The sequence below is a fragment of the Octopus sinensis genome, linkage group LG26 (genome assembly GCF_006345805.1).
Source record: "Octopus sinensis linkage group LG26, ASM634580v1, whole genome shotgun sequence".
In the NCBI taxonomy this organism is placed as follows: Eukaryota; Metazoa; Mollusca; class Cephalopoda; order Octopoda; family Octopodidae; genus Octopus; species Octopus sinensis.
This window is the reverse complement of record NC_043022.1, coordinates 9,441,760-9,455,257: the sequence shown is the minus strand read 5'-3', so window position 1 is coordinate 9,455,257 and position 13,498 is coordinate 9,441,760. Positions and strand designations below refer to the sequence as shown.

General features: G+C 38.8%; 1 protein-coding gene across 1 annotated transcript in view; it reads right to left on the bottom strand.

Moving 5' to 3' along the window:
- The window catches only part of LOC115224808, a 52,406-nt gene extending 40,096 nt beyond the window's left edge, over window positions 1-12,310 (bottom strand). The window contains exon 1 of the mRNA XM_036513620.1: window positions 12,183-12,310. The gene's annotated coding sequence lies outside the window, so the exon portion shown is untranslated. The remainder of the gene's footprint in view (window positions 1-12,182) is intronic.
- Between the last annotated feature and the right edge of the window lie 1,188 nt (window positions 12,311-13,498).

Sequence of the window (13,498 nt, the reverse complement as noted above, 5' to 3'; positions counted from 1 at the left end):
GATCAAATCGACCCCAGGTCTTATTCTTTGTAAGCCTAGTACTTATTCTATCGGTCTCTTTTTGCCGAACCGCTAAGTTACGGGGATGTAAACACACCAGCATCGGTTGTCAAGCGATGTTGGGGATGGTGGGGGGCAAACACAAACGTATACACACACACACACATACATATATACGACAGGCTTCTTTTAGTTTCCGTCTACCAAATCCACTCACAAGGCTTTGGTCGGCCCGAGACTATAGTAGAAGACACTTACCCAAGGTGCCACGCAGTGGGACTGAACCCGGAACCACGTGGTTCGTAAGCAAGCTACTTACCACACTGCCACTCCTGCGCCTATACTGCTAGAATTTTAATAAAATATGTAAGCTTTGATAGGATAAAACATGATTAAGTGTTCCATCTGTGATCATCTCATCTTTTTTCCCATTTTTTTTTTCAGAGATAGTTTGTAGCTAAAACTACATTATCTAATTTGTCATTCTCTCTTTTTTTCACTGTTTTCCTGTCCTGTATATCATGTGATAACACACAACATATTTCCCTGGTGTCATACATTATATATGATATTTTAATGGAGTCCAGAATTTATTAAAGCTACTACAAATAGACAGATAGGATTATTAGGAAGGAGATAGCAAGATAGTTTATTTTAAATTTCCTGTTTAGTTTCAGCCTGTATGGAGGTGGCAAAATGAGTAACCAGATGAGAGTGGGGGGCAGGGATAGAATGAGAACTAATTTCAAAATGTTATCTCTTTAACTGCGAGATGTGTAAATATATTGGGAAGGGATCCACTCTAGCAGATCCTGAAAAAGCTGACTTTACTATAGAGAATATTTTATGTGCATTTTTTTTTCCATTTAGTTGAGTTCCATTAGTTTCATTTCATGTGCCATTTTCCCCTGACTCTCTTTCATTTGACCAAGATATTTAAAATTTTTATAAGGCGGCGAGCTGGCAGAAACATTGGCATGTCGGGCGAAATGCTTAGCGGTATTTCATCTGCCACTGTGTTCTGAGTTCAAATTCCACCAAGGTTGACTTTGCCTTTCATCCTTTCGGGGTCGATAAATTAAGTACCAGTTACGCACTGGGGTCGATGTAATTGACTTAATCCATTTTTCTGTTCTTGTTTGTCCCCTCTGTGTTTAGCCCCTTGTGGGTAGTAAAGAAATAGGTATTTCATCTGCCGCTGTGTTCTGAGTTCAAATTCCGCCGAGGTCGACTTTGCTTTTCATCCTTTAGGGGTCGATAAATTAAGTCCCAGTTACGCACTGGGGTCGATGTAATTGACTTAATCCATTTGTCTGTTCTTGTTTGTCCCCTCTGTGTTTAGCCCCTTGTGGGTAGTAAAGAAATAGGTATTTCATCTGCCGATGTGTTCTGAGTTCAAATTCCGCCGAGGTCGACTTTGCCTTTCATCCTTTCGGGGTCGACAAATTAAGTACCAGTTACGCACTGGGGTCGATGTAATTGACTTAATCCGTTTGTCTGTCCTTGTTTGTCCCCTCTGTGTTTAGCCCCTTGTGGGTAGTAAAGAAATAGGTATTTCATCTGCCTCTGAGTTCAAATTCCGCCGAGGTCGACTTTGCCTTTCATCCTTTCGGGGTCGACAAATTAAGTACCAGTTACGCACTGGGGTCGATGTAATTGACTTAATCCGTTTGTCTGTCCTTGTTTGTCCCCTCTGTGTTTAGCCCCTTGTGGATAGTAAAGAAATAGATATTTAAAATTTTTGTTGCATTTGTTATCTTTCTGATACGTAACGATGGATACTGATGTGTATAAGTCTTTTTATAAATTTAATTCTAGAGAAATGAAGAGGCAAATTTACCTTGTCTTAGCTGATTTTTTTTGCCCAGCTAAAAATGTCTTCAAAGAGAACAGTGATAATTTTCTGAAATAGTGTTCTGATTATGTTAAAATGTTTTTAATGCATTCAGAGAAGGTCATTTGCTTGACTTTGAACATTTGTAAAAAATATATTTTGTCACAAAGCCAAAAATTACAGTAATGATTCCTCGTTGTGCCCCGCCACCCATTATACTAATAACTCCCCATTGTGCCCCACCAACCCCTATATTAATAACATTTCATTGTGCCCTACCACCTCCTATACTAATTTAGAGCATCTATGTGACAGGAATATATTCATATCTCTCTTTTACTTGCTTCAGTCATTTTGACTGTGGCCATGCTGGAGCACCGCCTTTGTCGATTGAGCAAATCGATCCCAGGACTTATTCTTTGTTAGCCTAGTACTTATTCTATCGGTCTCTTTTGCCGAACCGCTAAGTTACAGGGACATAAACACACCAACATCGGTTGTCAAGTGATGTTGGAGGGACAAACACAGACACACAAACATATACACACACACACACACACACACACACCACACACACACACACATATATATATATATATATATATATATATATAATATATATATATATATATACGACAGGCTTCTTTCAGTTTCCGTCTACCAAATCCACTCACAAGGCTTTGGTTGGCCCAAGACTACAGTAGAAGACACTTGCCCAAAGTGCCACGCAGTGGGACTGAACCCGGAACCATGTGGTTGATAAGCAAGCTACTTACCACACAGCCACTCCTGCGCCTATGTAGAAAATTTCATTTAAAAAAATATCCATTTTTCTGATTTGCCTGTCCGAAGTATTTTGCCAAAATATTTCGGAAGGCAAAGGGTTAAGATAATGAGATATGATTTGTGGGCTGCTATTTCTAGCAAATCGAGCAACCGGTTAGAGTACGACTTCGTCGACACCTCCGTAATCGTTCGCTGTTATTATTAGAATTGAAATGTCAGTGGGAAAACAAAACCAGCTTAAAATAGATCAGATGGTGAAATAAACTTCTGCTGTTGCCAATGATCCAGTTTTCCATCTTACTTTCTCGAAAGAAAACGACCGAACAGAGCTTTCTTGCTTTGTTTTATCTTCTGATGCTTTAAAGTGAAGGTGATTAATGTTCAAAATCAATGTTAAGATTTACTAAAACGGTGAGCTAATTTAGAGCATCAATGTGACAGGAATATATTCATATCTCTCTAAATTTCGGCGGCCGACTTTACATTCTGAGTTCAAATTCCACCGAGGTCGACTTTGTCGTTCATACGTTCGGGGTTGTTAAAATAAATACCATTTGAGCCCTGGGGTCAATATAATCTGAAATTGCTGGTCTTGAGCCAAAATTTGAAATTGATATTGATATTTCCTAAAGCGGCGAGCTGCCAGAATCGTTAGCACGCCGGGCGAAATGCCTGGCGGTATTTCGTCTGCAGTCACGTTCTGAGTTCAAATTCCGCCGCGGTCGACTTGGCCTTTCATCCTTTCAGGGTCGATAAATTAATTATCAGTTACGCACTGGGGTCGATGTAATCGACTTAATCCGTTTATCTGTCCTTGTTTGTCCTCTCTGTGTTTAGCCCCTTGTGTGTAGTAAAGAAATAGGTATTTCATCTGACCTTACGTTCTGAGTTCAAATTCCTCTGAGGTCGACGCTGCCTTTTATCCATTCGTGGTTGATAAATTAAGTACCAGTTGTGTACTGGTGTCGATTTAATCAACTGGTCCCTTCCCCAAAAATTTCGGGCCTTGTGCCTAGAGTAGAAAAGATACTATACATTTCGGATTATGTGTGTGTGTGTGGTGTGTGTGTGTGTGTGTGTGTGGTGTGTGTGTGTGTGTATAGAATGTTAGGTGTGATGTACAAAATTGAATATTGAGAAAAAGAAAAGTCGTCAGAATTTTGGAAAAAATCCTTTTCTTCATTATTATTAGCTCTTTCGTTCCTCTCTAGAACTTGTCAAATACAATTTTTGTATTTGACAAGTTCTAGAGAGGAACGAAGGCGCTAATAATAATGAAGAAATAAAAAGATTTTTTCCAAAATTCTGACGACTTTTTTCTCAACACACACACACACATAGTCATTTGTTTCATTAAGACAATGCTTCAGCACACAAGTCCTTGGTTTCAATGGCTGCCGAGTGTGACTGGTTTTGAACTGGTTGATCATCCTCCCTATGTTAGTGATTTGGTTCCTTCTGGTTATCATCTGTTTCCCAACATAGAAAAACACTCAGCTGAGCACCAGTATCACTATGATGAGAACATCTTATCTGTTGTTGATGACCATTTTGATCAACAGAAAAGCTTCTTCACCAGTGCGATCCCAGCACTGCAACTACTTATGGAAGTGTGTGGACAGTAAGATAAACTATGTTAGAAAATGAACTTCATTTGGTCACATTCCATTGAGAGTGTCTTGCTCAGATTATGAACATTTCAGCCGACCTTCATAATAATAAAAATTATTGGATCTTTTCGGTTTGAACGGCAGTTTTTAACATAATTTCTAGGTAACTAAAAAATTTTAACTTCATATACTGATAGAATGTGTTTATAAAACATCTTTTTCTCTTGGCTTTATTGAGAAAATTTTATCGTTTGTAAGATATTTGTTGTTTTTTTCCTTCAATTTCTGCAATTTCAACCAATCAGTGACGTCTATTGAGTTTAAAAAACACTCTGTGCCGTATGAATATGTCCCTCGTTTAAGAAACAAATTGGGTTTATTTACATTTGTGAAGAAAAAAATATACCCTTCCCCCCACCCCTAACCCTAAAACAGATTGAAATGCAATAGATCGATACTAGGGTCATAATTATGGGTGACAATTTCATATGACACCGCTTGAAAAAACTGCCGTTCAAACCGAAAAAATCCTCATTATTATTATACCTGCATTTTTTTTATTGTTAACATTGGAAAAATCCACATTTTTCATAAAAAAATTAGGACCTGGGTTTGCACCTCCTTAGCAAATTTTGTTGCTGGGTCACTGAGCACGCTCCTTACCACACAGCCATGCTTGCATCTGTGTCAAAAGTATTCAAACCAGTTTGAAGACATTCTACCTCGCTCCCTCCTGAATGTATAGTCCTACATTCTTTGACTAAGTCATACAAAAAAGGTAACACAGTAATAACAATAAGAAAAAAAAGGAGTGAACTTTGCTTACGTCATGCAAAAGGTAAATGGTAGTGACAATAATAGTGGCAATGGTGGTGGTGGTGGAGCTGGTGCTGCTGGTTGTTGTTGTTGCTGGTGGCGGCGGCGGTGGCGACGACAGTGATTATGATGACGATGGCAGTGGTGGTGGTGGAACTGTTAGTAATGGTGGTGGTGATAGAGGAGGAAGAGGAGGAGGTCGTAGTTGTGTTGACGGTGGTGTTGGAGGTGGCAGTGATGTTGGCAGTGGTGGTGGTGAAGGTGGGGGGAGGGTGATGATTGTTATGATGGTAGTGGTGGTGGTGGTGGTGGTAGTGGTGGTGGTGGTGGTAAACAGCGTGACAAAACAAATGTACTAAATCTAATAAACAAATAAAAGCTGACATTACTTTCTACTCTTTTACTTGTTTCAGTCATTTGACTGTGGCCATGCTGGAGCACCGCCTTTAGTCGAGCAAATCGACCCCAGGACTTATTCTTCGTAAGCCTAGTACTTATTATATCGGTCTCTTTTTGCTGAACCGCTAAGTTACGGGGACGTAAACATATCAGCATCGGTTGTCAAGCGATATTGGAGGACGCAGACACAAACATATATACACATATAAGCGACGGGCTTTTTTCAGTTTCCGTCTACCAAATCCACCCACAAGGCTTTGGTTGGCCTGAGGCTATAGAAGACATTTGCCCAAGGTGCTACATAGTAGGACTGAACCCGGAACCATGTGGTTCATAAGCAAGCTACTTACCACACATGCCACTCCTACGCCTATTTATATTATTTACATTATTTACATTTGACAAATATTTGTCCTCATCTTGTTTGTTGTTAACACATCTCTGTTGATATACCCTCCAGCCTTCATCAGGTGTCTTGGGGAAATTTCGAACCTGGGTTCTCGGGTTCTCATTCCTAAGGTATTTTTCGATGTTATTATTATTATTATTATCATTATTATTATTATTATTATTATTATTATTATTATTATTATTATTATTATTATTATTCATAATAATAATAACAACAACATCGAAAAATACCTTAGGAATGAGAACCCAGGTTCGAAATTTCCCCCAGGACACCTGATGAAGGCTGGAGGGTATATCAACCGAAAAGTTGTGTTAACAACAAACAAGATGAGGGCAAAATCCGTCAAAACGCAAAGGATGTACATAATTCCTCATCTCTTAAATATAGAACTGTAAAAGTCGACATTTTATTTCTTTTGTTTTTACATTTTTGTTACCCCCCTCCCCCGCAGAAACTATTCACGGATTTGATGCATTTTATAAATTTTGAAAGGGCTAAGCAGAGCAAGAGCACACACGAAGACGGACGGTGTCGCTGACGAGGTCACAGATGTGTGACGAAAGAATTCCCGACAATGGACATGAGTTAGAATAAGAACAGTAATATACGGGGATCTTTTCGGTTTGACCGGCAGTTTTTAACGTAATTTCTAGGTAACTAAAAAATTTTAAACTTCATATACTGGTAGAATGTGTTTATAAAACATCTTTTTCTCTTGGCTTTATTGAGAAAATTCTATAGTTTGTTAGATATTTGTTGTTTTTTTCTTCAATTTCTGCAATTTCAACCAATCAATGACGTCTATTGTGGTAAAAAACATTCTGTGCTGCATGAATATGTCCCTCGTTTAAGAAACAGATTGGGTTTATTTACATTTGTGAAGAAAAAAAAAGATACCCTAACCCTAAAATAGATTGAAATGCAATAGATCGATACTAGGGTCATAATTATGGGTGACAATTTCATATGACACCGCTAGAAAAAACTGCCGTTCAAACCGAAAAGATCCATAAACGAGTGAAGAACAAACGGATGGTGTGTGTGCTTATTTGGCAAGAAAACATTTTTAAAATGACCTTCCCAACAAAAACAATAAATTTTTAAATCTTTTATTTTTATCTAAAATAATTTTTTATTAAGTAAATAATATGTTTGCATTCCCCATAACTTAGCGGTTCAACAAAAGAGACTGATAAGATAAGTTTTGGATCTTTTCGGTTTGAACGGCAGTTTTTTCTAGCGGTGTCATGAAATTGTCACCCATAATTATGACCCTAGTATCGATCTATTGCTTTTCAATCTGTTTTAGGGTTAGGGTTAGAGTTAGGGTTAGTTAGGGTTAGGGGTGGGGGGAAGGGTATCTTTTTATCTTCACAAATGTAAATAAACCCAATCTGTTTCTTAAACGAGGGACATATTCATACGGCACAGAATGTTTTCACCTCAATAGACGTCATTGATTGGTTGAAATTGCAGAAATGCAAGAAAATAAACAACAAATATCCTACAAACTATAGAATTTTCTCAATAAAGCCAAAGAGAAAAAGATGTTTTATAAACACATTCTACCAGAATACGAAGTTTAAAAGTGTTTAGTTACATGGAAATTATTTTAAAAAACTGCCGGTCAAACCGAAAAGATCCTAAGTTTTTCTTTCTTTTTATTCTTATAATTGTTTCGGTCATTTGACTGTGGCCATACTGGAGCACAGCTTTTAGCCAAACAAATCGACCGCATGACTTATTCTGTGTAACCTTGGTACTTTTTTTTTATTTGTTTTCTATTGTATTTATATTACAGCAGAAACCATTAGAGTGTTCCATACATAATCCCCTACTCCCTCCGCTCACACACACACACACACACACTCCTCCTTTTGATCCTATGGCTCAAATTTCAGTTTAAGAGATCAATGGCTCATTGCTCTTGTTCAGCTGGCAACAATACTTCTGTCACGTGACCATCACTCCGAGCTATAATGTTGGAGCTGTCAGATAAACAACAACCCTATCGCTCGATCTATTTCTGCTGTTGGTCTGCCTGCCTGCCTGTCTGTCTCTCTCTCTCTTACTCTTCTCTTTTATGTTTGATTTTGTTTCAAATGTTAGACTGCGACCGTGCTGGAGGACTACTTTGAAAAGTTTACTTAAACAACTTGACCCCAGGACCTATTTTTATGTCTGGTATTTCCTCTGCAAAGGCGGCGAGCTGGCAGAATCGTTAGCACGCCGGGCGAAATGCATAGCCGTATTTCGTCTGCCGCTACGTTCTGAGTTCAAATTCCGCCGAGGTCGACTTTGCCTTTCATCCTTTCGGGGTCGATAAATTAAGTACCAGTTACGCACTGGGGTCGATGTAATCGACTTAATCCGTTTCTCTGTCCTTGTTTGTCCTCTCTGTGTTTAGCCCCTTGTGGGTAGTAAAGAAATAGGGGATCTTTTCGCTTTGACCGGCAGATTTTTTTTAATAATTTCTTTGTAACAAGAAAATTTTAAACTTCGTATACTGGTAGAATGGTTTTATAAAACATCTTTTTCTCTTGGCTTTCTTGAGAAAATTCTGTAGTTTGTAAGATATTTGTTGTTTATTTTCTTGCATTTCGGCAATTTCAACCAATCAATGACGTATATTGAGGTGAAAACTATTTCTCCGGAGCGTTGTCAACAAGCCGGTCAAAGCGAAAAGATCCCAAATAGGTATTTCGTCTGCCGTTACGTTCTGAGTTCAAATTCCGGTGAGGTTGACTTTGCCTTTCATCCTTTCGGGGTCGACTAAGTAAGTACCAGTTACACACTGGAGTCGATGTAATCGACATAATCCGTTTGTCTGTCCTTGTTTGCCCCTTCTGTGTTTAGCCCCTTGTAGGTAATAAAGAAATAGGTATTTCGTCTGCTGCTACGTTCTGAGTTCAAATTCCGCCGAGGTCGACTTTGCCTTTCATCCCCTTGTGGGTAGTAAAGAAATAGGTATTTACTCTGCTTGTCTCAGTTTTGCTAAGTTGCAGAGACATAAACAAACCAACACTGTTAGTCAAGCAGTGGGAGACGAGCAAACACAAAGTTACACATAGACATACACACAGACACACACACACACACACAAGTTATATTTATACACCCATATTTATACAGACATCTTTCAAAAATGGTGACGTCTCTTTACTCTTTAGATGTCTGTGTATATATATGTATATACATGCTGATATTTTATATATCATGGCAAGGAGGTCTAAATGCAGAGACTAAATGCCCCCCCCCCTGATGATTTCTAATAAAATGAAATCACGTGACATGAAAGTGATGTGGGAGTTCAGGCGCCCATGACAGACAATTCTCGTCTGCTATGATCTATGCATGTGCTTTTATGTACCAAGCAAGCGTCTATCTATCTATCTATCTATCTATCTATCTATCTATCTATCTATCTCTCTCTCTCTCTCTCTCTCTCTCTCTCTCTCTCTCTATATATATATATATATATATATATATATATATATATATATGTATAGTAAATCACCCCGGCACCCCCCAAAAACAGGAAGAACAAACACAAAATATACAACGCGAGGACGTGGTACATGTATAGTATTAGCAGACGCTCAGGGAAGGAAAGAAAGATGGTTTAACGTTTCGAGCAAAGCTCCTTTTCAGGACGGAGAGAAAAATCGCCAATGATTCACATATGGTTTTATATACATATATATATATATAATATATATATATATTATATATATATATAATATATATATATATGTATGTATGTATGTATATATGTATATATATATATCTTGGTAATCCTTAAACTCTCAGGACGTTTAAGTGTAACTGAAATATCTCAGAAATAGTATATTTTATCTTTTTCTTTTTTTAAAGGATTTATTTTCATACTTACTTTTGGCAGTGCAGTACAAATTTTTGTGACATTTGGACCTTTATTTAAATGATTTAGCACAGTTTTTGCTATTTCTTGATGAAAAAAATACATGGCTTCCATGAAGTCGACACACATACACACATACAGAATACACACACACACATAATGAATATCATGGCGTCTCAATCAACACGAACACACGTTTGCTATCAGTGACATATACACACACATTGTCTTCTCGCTCTCTAAGAAAAAAAGAAACCATTGACTTTTTGACGTACACAATATTTTAATCATTTAAAAAAGTCTTTAACTGAATGTGATTTCATCATCCAGAGTTCGTAAATTTCCGTAAAATTTGGTATTTATTTACTTTTTTTTGAAGTGGTAGAGAGGAGAAAGTGAAAAATGTATGGACGTGTGTGTGTGTGAAAGAGAGAAAGAGAGAGAGAGAGAGAGGAAGAGGGGAAGAGAGAGAGAGGAAGAAAGAAAGGAAGTGAGAGAGAAAGTGAGAGTGAAGCGATGTGTTGTCATACATGTGAGTACATCCTTTTTGTATGTACGTGTACATGTGTGTGTGTGTGTGTGAGAGAGAGTGTGTATGTGTGTGTGAGCAAATGTTTGTGTTCTCATGTATGTGTAAGTGGCACTCTCTCTCTCTCTCTCTCTCTCTCTCTCTCTCTCTCTCTCTGTCACACACGTCCATTTCATATACATATTTATACATCTTCCGCTTTCTCCCTTCTTTCACTTTAAAACAAAAGTAACAGGTGATTTTCAGGATAAAAACTGTTAAGAAGCTTCCACTTATGTAAATTGATTTCTATTGTTTGGACAGCTCCAATTAAATAAGTCCAGAAGTTAGGTTAGATATGTATATATATACAGGCATAAGTACCGTGAATTCCCATTCTACAAACTGACAAACAATTCCGTGAATACTTTACCGCGCAAGGCTGGGTAGTAAGTCTAGTGTATATATATTAGTTATATACACTCACAAACTTGTCTGACATTTATATTTTCAGAGGTATGAAACTTTGAGTAGCTCGCATTTGAATCCTGAATAGTATTTATCTCTTACTGGATGTAATACATATTTTGTTGTTCCTGTGAATCGGAACAGTATATCATCATCATCATCATTATTTAACGTCTGCCTTCCACACTGGCATGGGTAGGACGGTTTGACAGGAGCTGGCCAGACAGAAGGCTGCACCAGACTTTTGTGACTGTTTTGACAGGATTTTGGTAGCTGGATGCCCTTCCTAATACCAACCATCCAACAGAGTGGACTTTTACTTGGCACAAGTACAGGCGAGATCAGTTTTGGCAAGGTTTTTACAGCTGGATGCCCTTCCAAATGCCAACCACTTTACTGGATGGACTGGGTGCTTTTTATGTGGCACCAACATTGGCAGGGTCACCAAGTAACTTGCAAGATAAAAATCCTTTAAGAGGGGAGGCGCCATTGGAGGAGGTGATCTTGTGTCAGATGAGAAAAGGTTATAGTAAGACAGGTGTCTTGCTGTAGAGGAGGTACAAGGTTACCCGCCAGAGAAAGACAGAGAGAGAGAGAGAGAGAGAGAGAGATCAGGAATGAGAGCAGAAACATGTGTGCTGCCACAAAGGAGATACATGGTTAACCAACCTGAGGGGAGTGCATGGAAAGGAGAGAGAGAGAGTGGGAGACATCAGGGCAGAGATAGAAGCATAGTGCCGGGCACACTCACAGAGGAAGGAGATCAGAATATAAATGGGATGGTCGAGTAGAGGCAGAGAGAGATATAGATGGTGGCAAGTGGCAAGATATTGCTGAAGAAGCGTGATTAGTGAGTAAGAGGGAAAGTGAGTGGTGAAAACCTGGATATATAGAGGTGGGGGCTGCCGGATAGCAATGATTAAAAAAACAGGGTCGTGAGGACAGGATTGGGGAGTGAGAGGTAGGCATATTGCATGAAGGAGGAAATGTGAGGAAAAGATGTAGAGATCTATACTGGTTTGTTGGGGTAGGGTGTGTGAGAAGTTTTCTTGTTATGTGTGGGTGGGACACACAGCGCTTCTAGAACTCAGTTTTGCTGACTTGGGCGAGTCTTCTCACGAACCTCATATCGCCAGACATCTTGGTCCATTGTCATGGCCCAACAGCCTGAGATCGGCCCTTACCGCTTCATTACGTAGGTACCATCCACTCCCAGTGATCGACATACATACATGGTTTTAGTCGAAGAAATCGACACCCAGGACTTATTCTTTGTAAGCCTAGTACTTATTCTGTCGGTCTCTTTGCTGAACTGCTAAGTTACGGGGTATATAAACACACTAGCATCGGTTGTCAAGTGATGGCGAGGGGACAAACACAGACACACACAAAAACACACACAAAAATACACACATACACACACACAGACACACATACACACACATATATATATATATAGGCTTTTGTACCTGTCAGTCCGCTGTTAATACTGTCAGAATGTTCATGTTTATCGTTAACCAAACTTAGGTGGGGGGGGGGAAGTGAAGTCGGAGCCGAGAAGATTGCGTGGGTCAGCTTATGCAAAACAAATTGTGGCGGTGACGGTGGAAGTGGGGAATTGCTGTCATTTAATAGCGATTTATGTTGTTTGTTTTGTTTTGTTTTGTTTTGTTTCGTTTTGTTTTGTTTTAGAAAATGTCTTTATCCATTTGTCAAACAAGAGTTTGCGGTTAGAGAGAAATTGAGACGAATTGACAGTAAATCATTTGCTTATGGGCCATCAAGATTAGACTGGCGTTTACAATAAGAAGAAGAATGAGCTGCAGTTGCAACAGCTGGTGGTGGTGGTGGTGGTGAGTGTTTTTGCTATTGTTGCTGTCGATGGTCATTATATTGAGTGTTGATGATGATGATGATGACGACGACGATGGTGATGATAAGGATGGTGTAGATGATTGCCTTTGTTGTTGCTTTTGATGATGATGATGATGTCAGTGGTTGTTTTTGTTGTTGTTGATGACGACGACGACGACGGCACGACGATGATGAAGAAGACGACGAGAACGATAAAACGACGATTGTGATAATAATTGCTTTTGTTGTTGTTGCTGCGGCTGCTGCTGATGCTGATGATGATGATGATGATGATGATGAATATGATGATGATGATGTTAATCACGACGACGACGACGATGACGTTTTCAATGGTGTGACGGTAGACTTTTTTTTAATATCATTGTTGATGAAGTGGATGATAAGCAGACCTATTTGTTTATGATCAATAGTATTCCAGACATAACGTTCTTATCATTTTGTCCCACTCTTCTAATATTACTTTATTCAATGCAGTGACAGATAACGTTTAATTTAAAGCCAGTCACCAAAAAGCCCGATTCTTTTTCTTGTGGTATGGAGGTTTGTGTGCCTCAATGGCTCTAAAAGCTATTCCAGCGGAGAGCAAGCTCCTCGTAGAGTCTTCCATGTCCGTCGTCAGCCCAGTCGCATGACCTTTAGAGGCTCTTGCAACTTTTTGTTTCGAGGCCCCATCCCTTCAATCAAAATTCGTATCTACGCCCCTTTTATTCGTAGCTATACTTTACTTAATTCTATCTGAAGTTCAATATTTCACGTTATCTTTGAGAACATCTTTAAAAGTACAACAAATTAAATTTATTTCGGTCTATTACACATTTCAGTAAGTAAAACTTCCAGATATGAATAAAAGAACACTTGTGTGTGACAAAAATTAGCTTACTACAGTACGATGTAGATAAATTATTTGGCA